The following is a 12,836-nucleotide window of genomic DNA, read 5'->3' on the forward strand; positions in this document are numbered from 1 at the left end:
ACGCTCCTGTATGCCTTCTAGAGACAAAACTAAATTATCCCAGCTTTCCGGGAGAGAACTCAAAATAATAGCCACCTTCTCCTGCTGGTCTAATGCACAGTCTCTTTCCTGTAGCGCAGTAAACTTTAACTGTAAACTGTGTAGGTGTTCCTGCATTGTAACCCCAGGCTGTAACATTGCCTTGTACAATGCCTTGCGAATGAACAGCTTGGAAACCGCTGTCTCACGCACATGGAGTTCTTTAAGTGCTTGCCACACACCTCTAGCTGTCTTGATTCCCCTCACATACGGCAACTGGGATTCTTCCAGCCCCAAGACAATTGTGGCCCTTGCTCTTTGGTCTTTATCGAGGTCTTCATCATCAGGCTTCGTAGGAAACTTACTCACCACTTGCCAGAGACGATCCCTCTGCAGCACTGCCTGCATGCGTTCCGACCACAGCAAGTAATTGGAGTCATTCAGACGCTCAAAAGCCATCTGAACTGGTTGTGAGGCCATCTTGAGAGCGATGTCCCTGGAACCCGGAACCAGCTACTCACGACCACTGAGAGAGAAAACAGGAACCACAGCACCCAGCACTCACACGCTGCAGCTGTTGTCCTTGTGTCCGCTGCGTCACCAGCTCACCACGGTCAGGAACCAGCCAGTGAACAACAACTTCTGGAACTACTGGAACCAACGCCGTTGATGCTGACACCACCGCAACTCAGGCTGGCAGCACAATGCCCATAACCTCATGGAACTTTGAAGTGTCAGGCATAGCCCTACTGGCTTTAGCCCAAACGTAGCAGAGTTTTCCTGCACAGCGAGGAAGCTAGTTGCGGCAGTAATGACTAGTCAGCTAGACTCAGAATAACTATTTACAGGATTTATTAAAAGGAAAAAATAAAACCAGCAGAGTTTCTGCATACAAAACAAAGCAAATAAATCCTCTCTTTCTCTCTCTCTCTCTCTCTCATAACCATACACAGCACTTCTAACTCCTAACACACCTCACATCAAACTGTGCTAGCAATCCTAGATAACAGAGTTGAGTGCTGCTCGTTAACCAATCAGAGTGAGTAGTTTCTAGGTCAAGCAGACCTGGGCTTTCTGCCAAGAGTAAATTGACACCAGCTTGAGTTAATTGTGCGAAGCTAGAATCTGCAAGTTTCCCACGAGAACCAATTAACAGAAACTGAACAAGCTCAGCGGTAGAGTCCTTGCTTTGGGTCCTTGCAACTGGAAATACCGGGGATTGATCCTGGCATCGAATGTATGGGAAGCATGTGCTCACTGCTGAGTTGTGATCCCTTCTACAAATACTTCTATCTTATCGCAAGTTTGAGGACTGCTGTCTTGAGAATACAGTGGTACCTCGGGTTACATACGCTTCTGGTTACAGACTCCACTAAGCCAGAAATAGTACCTCAGGTTAAGAACTTTGCTTCAGGATGAGACCATAAATCGTGCTTTGGTGGCACGGCAGCAGCAGCAGGCCCCATTAGCTAAAGTGGTTCTTCAGGTTAAGACCAGTTTCAGGTTAAGAACGGACCTCCGGAACGAATTAAGTACTTAACCCGAGGTACCACTGTATGCTGGAGTAGATCAAAGACTCATTCCCAAGTGTTTCCTGCAGCATTATAAGAGCTCGGGAAGCTGCCTTATACCAAGTTAGACCAATTCTGCTTCAAGCATGGCCTTCCCCAACCTGGTGCCCACGTGATGTTTTGAACTACCCATCCTATCATCCCTGATTATTAGTCGTGCTGACCAGGGTTGATGGGAGCAGTAGACCTAGACATCTAGACACCAGGCTGGGAAGGTGGACCTAAGCTCAGTATTGTCTGCTCTGACTGCCAGTAGCTCTCCTGGGTCTTGAGCAGAGGTCATTTCCATCATATGCCTATGCTTTTAGCTCAGGGTTTCCCAAACCTGTGTCTCCAGCTGTTTTTAGACTACGGTCCCCATCATCCCTGACCACTGGTCCTGCTAGCTAGGGATGATGGGAGTTGTAGGCCAAAAACAGCTGGAGTCCCAAGTTTGAGGAAACCCTGCTTTTAGCTGGACATGCCAAGTGAATCTGGGATTTCTGCGTGCAGAGCATGCCTTCTGCTAATAAGCTGTGGGCTCCCCTTTTCACCTTCTCTTCTAAAAAATTAATAATTAACCAATAGGGCAGCGGTCAGCATCCCATGGCTCCGGAGCCGCATGTGGCTCTTTTACACCTTTGCCGCGGCTCCGGGGCAGATACTAGCGAGGGGAGGAGGCGCATTGTGCGCCCCGACACTCCCCACTGTGGCGGGCGCTGTACTGGCTGTGACGTCGCATGGGGGCGGTGCATGTGTTAGTAATGCACCGTCCCGACGTCACCTTCCCGCCCGCCCGCTACATTGTAAGGGGCATGTACGCTGGTCACTGCATTGAAAGGGGGCATGTACGCTGGTCACTGCATTGAAAGGGGGCATGTACGCTGGTCACTGCATTGAAAGGGGGCATGTACGCTGGTCACTGTTTTGAAGGGGAGTGAAGAACACACACACACACACGAAAAGGTAACTTGTTAATTTAAAGTTTATTTCTATGAGGAGGAGTAATTCTGAGGGGTCAAACAAAGAATTTAAAAAAGTGACAAAAAAGTTATTTTTATAATGACGAGTTTTGCGGCTCCCAGTTTTTTTTCCTTCAGAAACGGGTCCAAGTGGCTCTTTTTGTCTTAAAGGTTGAAGACCCCTGCAATAGGGTATTGTACAATTTGGTTGAGGCTTGTACACCAACATTATGAAGGTCCATACCTCGGTCACGGCGCACTAGGTGGACTGCTGCCATGTGCTGGAGTGAGGATGTAGCAAGGCAGAGGGCAGCAAGGGAAGCACCAGGATGATGGTGGTGGCATTGAGTGCACAAGCACTTCCATATCGTGTACAAGTGCTGTATCCTGACCACGCCTAATAGCTGTATACGTACCATGTTTTGCAGTTAGATATTGCTTTGCTTAATGCAAGGATGAGGTCGTATCCCACCTCCATAGATTGTTAGGCTCCCAGCTCCCATCAGCCCTAACCAGCATGATCGGTTGTCATGGATGATGGGAGTTGTAGTTCAGCGACAGCTGGAGACCCTTAGATTCCCCAGCGCTGGATTTGCTGTATCTTAATTTCTTGCCTATAATGTTTGCACAGAACCAATTGGTATGTTGAGAATTTGTGGTATTCTTTAGATCATCTGCAGTGTTTGTCACAGACGCTATGGCTGTCAGAATGAGCAGAGGCTTTGTCCAGGCACCCTTCCATCATGTGTGGACATAGCCAAGAACCACCCCCCCAGCAGTGTTTTATATTGTTCCTTGTATTTCATTTTAATTGCTGTGAACGACACTAGAAGCCAATTTTTGGGACTGGCAAAGGGGATGAAAAGTGTTGCCAAGACCCTCAGCCCCTGTCCCTGTTACATCTCCCTCAATGTATGACTCTCGGCCGTCTTTGGCACACGTTCTTTTTTCATGCCCATATATTCATCGCTTTCTCTCTCAACCCACCCACCTCCACAGACAGGGACATGGCTCTTGATCCCCCAATCCCACAGATTTCACTGTTGCCATAGCCTTCTTTTCCCAAGCTATCATAGCTTGTGAAAGGCATTCCTGTGTGTTCCAGTGTGTGAGCTCCATGCCACAGTTGTGTACATAAGGTTCAGAAATAACTATTTAAAGCGGAGTTTCCCAAACCTCTTAAGTTCATTGACCCCTTGATGTGCTTAAAAAGTTGTCCTGGACCCCAACCCAAATTCTTAGGAATGTACATCAAATAAAGTCAAGAAATATCAATATCTAGTCATTTATTAGTCATTAGTTACCATTACTAGGAAACATAAAATGTAAAAAGAAAAAGTGCTTAATGAATACAGACATTCTGCATTGACAAGGGAAGTACACTCAAGTTAAAAACAAGCACAAAACAGATGATTAAAATTAGAAAAACAATAAAACACAAGACAAATGCATTGAATAAACATAACTTTAGAAATGATGAGGACCAAGGCACGATATTTCTAGAAGCAGTAGTAATGTACTGGGGATAGTTTCCCCCACAGCATGCTGGAAATTAGTCAGAAACATGGTCTTGCATTGCATATTTGGCCCTACAGAAGTTGTTGGACTCTCAGCTTCCAACAACCCCAGATAGCATGGTCAGGGGTGATGGGTTTTGTAGTACAGCAGCATCTGAAGGGCCATCCCTGGTGTAAAACTACAGAACTATGTGCAAGAATGCAGACATATGTATGTTATTGCATAATAATAAAAAGCCACCACAATCTATAAGTATGGCACTATTTAAATAGCAACATGTTTTAACAGTTCACAACAGTACCCACCCTACAGGCTAAAAAAAGAGGTGGGATCACAAATAATCAAGAAATAGATATACTGAGGTGTACTGCTAGCAGAGTAAGCCAACTAAGAAGTAAGTCCTACTGCATTCAGTATAGCTTACTCCCAGGTAAGTGGGGGTTAGGATTGCAGCCTTGTGCTTTTCATATCAAGTGAGTTATCAAAATCAAAACATCTCAGTGTCTCTTAAATGCTGAGATCAGAATTCCTTACTTTCCAGAACAAATTTTGCAGTCCTAAATATGATTGAAAATAATTTCTTTCCAGGAGAAAGCCTATTTCTCTATTGGGCTGTACATAAGGAACTGCAACAAACCAGTTCATAGAAAGGTATACACAAATTTGATCTTTGTAATTGTGCAATAGAAACTACCAGGAATGGGGAAAACAGATTTCAGGTAAAAGCCAAAAGGTACCTGAAAATCTAAGCTGTGCTTGTTAAAGTAGGAACTCATTCAATTGACCATACAGTGGTACCTCGGGTTATATACGCTTCAGGTTATAGACTCCACTAAGCCAGAAATAGTACCTCGGGTTAATAATTTTGCTTCAGGATGAGAACAGAAATTGTGCTCCGGCGGCGCGGCAGCAGCAGGAGGCCCTATTAGCTAAAGTGGTGCTTCAGGTTAAGAACAGTTTCAGGTTAAGAACGGACCTCCGGAACGAATTAAGTATTTAACCCGAGGTACCACTGTATTCATCATATAACAATAAATGATTCTTCAATATTGATTTTGCACAACTGAGCTATCTGGGATGGTTCTTTTAATCACATGAACTCTCCTTGTTCCATGTCCCTCTGGTATACTCAAAAGAGTTGAAGTAGTTTTCTTTGGTTCAAGTTTTCATTTTAGTAAGTATGGGGAGCAAAATATTTAAAAAATATTCCATTGCCTTCCTTTGATTGTGTTAGTAAAAACGCAGTTGTGTGCATCCCTCCCCATCCCCTTTATTTTCTCGTTGCATCTTAAAAATCAAATGCAAACTTGTTCTTTGCTTTTACATAAGCTTACCAATGCGCTTCTTTATTCAAAGGCCGCTAAGTGAGTATTTGTTGTTGTTGAACAACAAACTGGCAAATCAAGGCTCTGAAATAGATTTCAATTATTATAACAATGTTAAGCTGTCATGTTTTTAACAGATCCATATAAAGTTAATCACATAGAATAAATAAAATATGGAACAAAGGGTGATAACGAGAAGCAGCGATGTGAGACAGGCAAAATATTGGAAATGTCAGCTTTAATGTGCCCATCACTTTATGATTTATATCTCATTCTACTCTGGTCTCTCTGTAGCTACTGCTGTAGAGGGAGCTTCATTAATAATGACTTTAGAGGTTTGTAGTAATATTCAGCAAATTGCAGCGGCTTGCAGAGGTGAGTGAAATGATGCTGTTCCATATCAAATTATAAGGGGGTAAAAGGCAGTAATGATCAGGATCTAGACACTCCGGTAAACTAATAGAGCAGTGTTGGGGAACCCGGAGCCCTCCAGGTGTTTGTGAACTACAGCTCCAATCATCCCTGACCGTTGGCTATGCTTGCCTGATGGGGGTCCAGTGACAACTGCAGGACTGCAGGCCCCTGACCCTGGTAACAGGTTGTCAGCCTACGTCGATATTGCTTGTTTCTCTGCTGCAGTTCGAGATGCACAAAAAGGCTTTAGCTAATTGCTTGAAGGCTAGTTTGTTGACGGCCTGTCAGGGCCTGTGCATTTTGGATATAAGCTGTGACAGTAGGACCGTGTGTTTGCATCCTTCTCATTTGTGTGCTGCTGTGTGCTGAATATGGCACACACATAACTAGGGAGGGGGGAGAAATTATATTCAGCTCACATTTAATGGTGAAAATACCTACCGTATTTTTTGCACCATAACACTCACTTTTTTCCTCCTAGAAAGTAAGGGGAAATGTCTGTGCGTGTTATGGAGCGAATGCCTCAGGTGGCGGGGGGGATCTGCTGCAGTCGTGAGCAGAGGATCCATGGTTCCCCTTCCTTCCCTCCTCCGTGGTTACAAAGCATGGATCCACATGGATCCTCAGGATTTTTGCATTGGGCTACTCCAAACTCACTGTCAGATCACATGTCTGTGGCCACAGCATGAACCACAAAAATCATTTATCCACTATTTCGTTTAGAATATTTTTTTCTTGTTTTCCTCCACGAAAAACTACGTGCGTGTTATGGTCTGGTGCGTGTTATAGAGCGAAAAATACGGTATTTCACACTTTCCAAAGCAATAGGCATTGACATCTTTAGAAATTTGCACTTCTCCAAATTTTGCAATGAAGTCATCCAGCCAAGTAATGTGTGTAAAAATGCATATATTAAGGTAAAGTATACTTGAAGAGGCATGTATTAGTGAAAGTCATATACAGAAATGCATTATATTCGGGGAAGTTGCTGGGAAAAAAATGTATATTAGGCAAAATTGCATATAAACTTGTGTATATCAAGGTAAATTCGGATTAAAATGCCGATGAATTTTTATGAGGACTTAGGGTGGGGGGGAAACAGTTCACAAGCTAATGCAGAAACTGAATTTAAGAGAGGAACAACTAGAAACTGAGAGAACTCAGATTTGACAGATACGCCCATCCCTATACATGGCACATGTAAACTATTAAAAAAAGAGTTTTAAAATTCACTTTTAAATATGCAGCCGTACCTCGGAAGTCGAACACCTTGTGAGTCAAACGTTTTGGCTCCCAAATGCCACAAACCCGGAAGTGAGTATTCCGGTTTGCGAACGTTCTTTGGATCTGGAACGTCCGACGTGGGTTCCACGGTTTCTGATTGGCTCCAGGAGCTTCCTGCATCCAATTGGAAGATGTGCCTTGGTTTCCAAATGTTTTGGAAGTCGAACGACTTCCAGAATGGATTCCGTTCAACTTCCAAGGTACGACTGTATAGACTGCCAGCTTTCACTCTTGCCTGCCTGTTTTTACTCAGAATGCTGCTCTATTTCTTAATGTGTGCATTTTTGACCTGCCTGCAGTGATGACGAAGCCTTCAAATAACCTAATTGGTTAAACATTAAGTCTTGGGCTACTGCTGCTCTCTCTGTTCAAAGCACATTAAAGACCTGTGCTGAGACTATTAACTAACAAAAGATACTCACCACAGATTCTTGGTGTTGAGAAAAGACTACAGTTTTCTTCCTTTGTGCGAGTTGTGATGGTGGCTTTATGAAAAATGTATGTTTGCATAAAGCAGCATGAATTCTTAAAGAAGACAAGCGGTGGAATGTGTAATGACTTGGGCTTGATAAGTTGCAATTTGTCCTGTGAAGAATTCAATCCATTATTTTAGTGCTGTAAGGCAAGTGCTTCCTATTACGATCATTCCGCCTGGTACCCTTGCACACCGCAGTGGAATATAAGTGCCAGCCATTGTGAAGCTTCTGGCCTGGCTTTTGCCCTTCATAAAATACTGCGCCCTGGAGAACGTGTTTGCTCCTTGGGGAGCAAACATATTGGAGAGCAATATGGTTACTGTGCACACCATTGCCATCTCCGCAGCTCCAGAATTCGAAAGCTGCAAGTTTATAACTGTAATTATGGATTGGGTCCAAGGGACCCTGAACAGAAGGATCACAGCTGCAAGGGCTGTTTGCAGTTACATGATACTTTGTGTAGTGCTCTTTGGATTCTCACCCTCTTGCAAGCAGAACACTGCATCTGGATTTTCACATTTTCTCATGCAAAGCTCTAGAGCAGGGGTAGTCAACGTGGTGATCTCCAGGTGATCTTGAACTTCGACTATCATCATCCCTTATGAAGTTGACTCGGAAACTACTACTAATCCAGAATGGGGCAGCTAGACTGGTGACTGGGAGCAGCCGCAGGGACCATTATCACACCAGTCTTGAAAGACCTACGTTGGCTCCTGGTACGTTTCTGAGCACAATTCAAAGTGTTGGTTTCTGAGCACAATTCAAAGTGTCTCCACCCCCATCGTTCAGCCCGGACACTGAGGCCCAGTGCTGAGGGCCTTCTGGCAGTTCCCTCTCTGCAAGAAGTGAAGCTACAGGGAACCAGGCAGAGGGCCTCCTTATGTTGAGTGGTGCAGTTTATCAATAGACCTAAGATTCTCCTGTACAGTGGTGCCTCGCAAGACGAAAAGAATCCATTCTGTGATTCTCTTCGTCTAGCGGTTTTTTCGTCTTGCGAAGCAAGCCCATTGATGGATTAGCGGATTAGCGCTATTAGCGGCTTTTAGCGGCTTATCTGCTGATTGGATCAGCTGATAAGCGGCTTAGCAGCTTAGAAAAAGGGGGGGAGGGGGAAAAACCCGCAGGAACTCGCAAGACATTGTCGTCTTGTGAAGCAAGCCCATAGGAAATTCATTTTGCGAAGCACCTCCAAAACGGAAAACTCTTTCGTCTAGCGAGTTTTCCGTCTTGCGAGGCACCACTGTACTTCCTTTGCTCAGGCACCAATCTGCTTGATGTTAGAAGAACATAGGAAGCTGTCTTATACCAAACCAGACAATTGGTCTATCTAAGCCTGGTATCACCTGTCCTGAATTGCAGTAGCATTCCAGGGCCTCAGGCAGAGGTACGCTCCTAGTCCTACCTGAAAATACCAGGGATTGAAGTTGGATCTTTCTGCATATAAAGAAGCATATGAACTGCCATTGTGTTCATGGTCCTTCAGAGAGAGAGAGAGAGAGAGAGAGAGACTGGTATTTTGATGCTTTCTTCCGTTGCTTTAGATAAAGAATGAAAAAATAGCTGCATTCGTCAAAACAAGTAAAAAAGCTGCTTGTACTTTTGACCTAGTTTCCTTTCTCTCCCCACGCCATCCTTCGAGCCAGCTTTTTCTTTTGTCAACAAAAATTGTGATTTCTTTGGGAACAAGACATCCGGTTCCTCTTTCTAGGAGTCTGACTGTCTCTCTGCAACTGTCTCTCTTCACTCTTTGGAGTCAAACAGGCTGGGTCACTGCTTGAGGGCTGTACGAATGACCTGTGGTTTCTGAATCCCCAACTGGTAAGTGAAAAAAGGAGAGATGTGGCTGGAATGATTTTGGATACATACAAAAAAAAGTGGTGAAATGTGTCCCCGCTAGCTATTAAAACTCAGTTGGACTGCTATCTGCGTATCTGAAATATTTAAACCATCTATTCCTTCGGGCAGAGTTTTCAACGGCTAGAGTACTGCCAGATCAAAAGTCCTGTAGTGAAAGGCAACAGAAATATGTTTTTCCCCCTCCTCTTTGATGTGGATTGGCTGAAAACTGCAGCTAAAATTATGGGCTGCATCCTCTTCCTATAGATCCACCATATACTTGGGTCGTTGTTGTTTTCATTCAGGCACCAAGGCATTTTTGCATTTGATTTCCTATAGCTACCAAGATTAAGATATAGAGTGGTAGTGGGAGTGCAAATGAGCTTGGGTTTGCTCACAGTGACCCTTTCACCATCTGCTCTTGTAATCAGCCTATGGTGATCCTACCGCATTGTGTTGCCTTGTGCAGGTGGAGGCGGAATAGTTGTAGCTCTGTGAGTGGTTGATTATTTGCATTGTGCATAGAAGGCCCCAGGTTCAATCCCTGGCACCTGCAGTCAGAAGGGTCATCTCATAGCAGCACTACTAAGCAAGTTGGTGTTGCTTGATGTAAGACAGCTTCATATTAGAGGTAGCTCAGTGCTAGAGCATCCACTTTGTGCTCAGAGTGCCTGGTTTCAACCCCCAGCATCTCCAGGTATGGCAGGAAATGGGTAGGCAATGCTGAGTTAGATGGACCAAATGGTCTTACTTGGTATAAGATAAATTCCTATATTCTATTCCCCACCCCAAACCAGATCTTCCCTTCTGGGTTCTTCTTCCACTTTGTGCAACACCACTCTTGAACTCTGCCTGTTCTTTCCAAGTGCACCACCCTGATAAAGTTACAAATCACACCTTTGGGTAGAGCAATTTCCCACCCACCTCTCCACTTCATCCCCTTTCCTCTGCTTTCTTCTGTGCTGGTTGTGCCTCATTCATCATTCTCTGTGCCAAACCATCATTAAATGCCCCAGTGCCCAAACACCATGCAATCTATTTTCTGCTGGATGCTTTGCTGACTTATTTGAATATACTCTCTGTGTGTGTGTGTGTGTGTGTGTGTGTGTGTGTGTGTGTGTGTGTGTGTTTGTGTGTGTGTGTAGGTGTAGTCAGGATATGGAATAGTGTGTGAACAGGACCACACAGGGGCAGCCTTCATGCTGCTGGGGGGTCAGCGTCTGTATATGGCAGGGCAGTACTGAATCAGTGCAAATATTTAACTAAATGAAAGGGGGAAAGATTAGGGGGCAAAAAAGTAAACTTAAAAACTGTTGAGAAGGATGCAGACTACTGTAGGAGGTTTTCAGCAGGCGATCAGGCTCGGAGGTCGTGAGCCCAACCAGATCCCGGTTGCATGAGGATCGTGAATTGCAACACCTGTGTATGCCTGGATGCAGCTTGCCGGTTTGGTGGGGTCCGTGCAGAGCTGATCCAGCCATTAAGCAGGGTGAGGCCACTGCCCCAAATGGCACACCCGTGGATGCCTTGCCACCTCTGACAGAGAAGCTGGCACCAGATTTTGCAGAGTGCAAGAGGTTCCCCCCCCAAATCAGCACAATCTTTCCTGAAATTGGCGCCAAGGGTGGCACAGCTTCTCTGCCAGCAGTGGATATGGCAGGGCACACAGTGGCGGCAGAAGCAGATCGGTGGTGGCAGAAGCAGCGGCAGGACAGCATGGCACTTCCTATTTCACCTCGAGTGGTGAAACAGGATGCCTCTGCCCCTGGGTCCACGACTCTAATGGTTTGTATTAGGGTGAGGCAAGCTACGGCAGCTTTGTTATTTTCTATTTCGTACTCAAATTCCCAAAGCTATGTCTATGCTGTTTAAGTCTTTTCTTAACTGTCTTCTATTATAAATGCTTGTATTTATAACCTCCTTAAAGCGTTGCATTTATCCTGGTATGGCTTCTTAAGTAAGTGTGGCTCCGAATCCGATACCTGGCTGCTTGGTTCTGTGCTGCCAAATAAAGCGTAGACTTGGGGCTCAAAAGACAGTGAGTGGTTTATTTGGCTCTTGTCTTTGTGAATTCCAAGGACACCCAGAGAACAATCTGACTTTCCCCTAGCTCAGGTTGGGGGATAGTAGGGATGGAAGCAGTGCTACCTGACAAGGTTGGCTTTTACCCTGGCCAGTGATTATCTAGGATCCCCAACACCAAAGGATCTCCAGTGGGCAGTTGGTTGTTGGGGAGGGTGTTTGTCCAGGTCTAAGAACACCCACCAGGAGAATCTTTTGCATGATCCACCCCCAGTGGTTATGAAAGCATCAGCACCAAAAAGCTGAAAAGCAATCTCCGGTATCCCAGCAGTACAAACTTTGTAGGGAGTAAGAGTCTCGCTCTTGTTTTGAGCTCTTGAGATGGTCGGTTTGTGCCAAGCAGCTTTCCTCGGAGCCTTGCGGCAGGCACCAGCTTGATGCAAACAGCTGCTTTGGCTTTAATACTGGAACCAAATTAACTTCTACTTGCCGAAGTAAACTTCGCCACTCAGTAGTGCATTTTAATCGGCAAACGGAGACGAAAATCTCCTGTAAAGCAACCCTCATGAGTCTTTGCAAGCCATTAACTGTCAACAGTTTCTTTTGATTGAGTAATCCAATTAATTTGCTGGCAGGGTTCCCAACGAAATGCTGTTGCTGCTTATAGTTATCTGACATCTGTCCTTAAACTTGTTACATCCACTTCCTTTGGTGGGAGATTGGGGCGGGGGGTTGGGGTTGGGAGGGAGCGTTCCATACAGGCCTCTGGAATTTCCTGCTAAAATTAATCAAGATGTCTTACGGAAGTAGGCTAACAAATTTGTTGTGGCGTAAGTTTTTGTGGACTGGAGCCCCCGTTTGACAGAAGCATGTGGTCAAATCTTAGTTGGCAGGTATATACAGCAGAAAATTGTAAGGTGAAAGTTGAATTGCCAGGAGATACTGAAATCAGTGATTATTAGAGTTTAAATGTGTGTTAAATAGCCACCTTTACATCAGCAGATGGGTGATAATTGCTGAGATGATTGTATTACTAATATTTATAGTGGGGCAAGGAACCATTTTGAAGAAACAGTCATAGATATCACAGGTAGCCTGGCATTGGTAAACTAATTAACATATGTAGAATGATTAAGAAAATTTTGTCTCTTTAAGTGGAATTGAGTCTGCAAAAATTTGTGCCACAGTAAATTTGTCTTTAAGGTGCCACAAGACTCTTTGGCTGTTTTTGCTGCAACGTTACTAATCTCTCTGGAAATCTGTTAAATGTTAACCTCTCAGCATGCCATGCTTCAACCAGAGAGGGCTGTAACTTGCTTTGGAATTGTAAATTTTGTTTTGATGCCTTTTCGAGATGCATGTTTATAGGAGTTTGGAGAGAAGCAGGGGAATGACTTGTCATGGATGCTTCCTTGGCTGGCTTCCAAGGGG

The 12,836-nt window shown here is 44.7% G+C and overlaps 1 protein-coding gene across 4 annotated transcripts in view; it reads left to right on the top strand.

Annotated features, from left to right (window-relative positions):
* Positions 1–12,836, top strand: part of TANGO2 (transport and golgi organization 2 homolog) — a gene marked incomplete at its 5' end in the record, with an annotated part of 99,754 nt that overhangs the window by 16,789 nt on the left and 70,129 nt on the right. The window contains one exon of one of the 4 annotated variants that reach the window (XM_083479075.1): positions 9,222–9,365. The exons of 2 other annotated variants lie outside the window; for them this stretch is intronic. Of the gene's footprint in view, positions 1–9,221; positions 9,366–12,836 lie in introns of those variants that run through there. One more of the 4 variants, XM_083479073.1, reaches the window with a different exon arrangement.

Source organism: Podarcis liolepis (genome assembly GCF_965112155.1).
Source record: "Podarcis liolepis genome assembly, chromosome: 15".
Classification (NCBI taxonomy): Eukaryota; Metazoa; Chordata; class Lepidosauria; order Squamata; family Lacertidae; genus Podarcis; species Podarcis liolepis.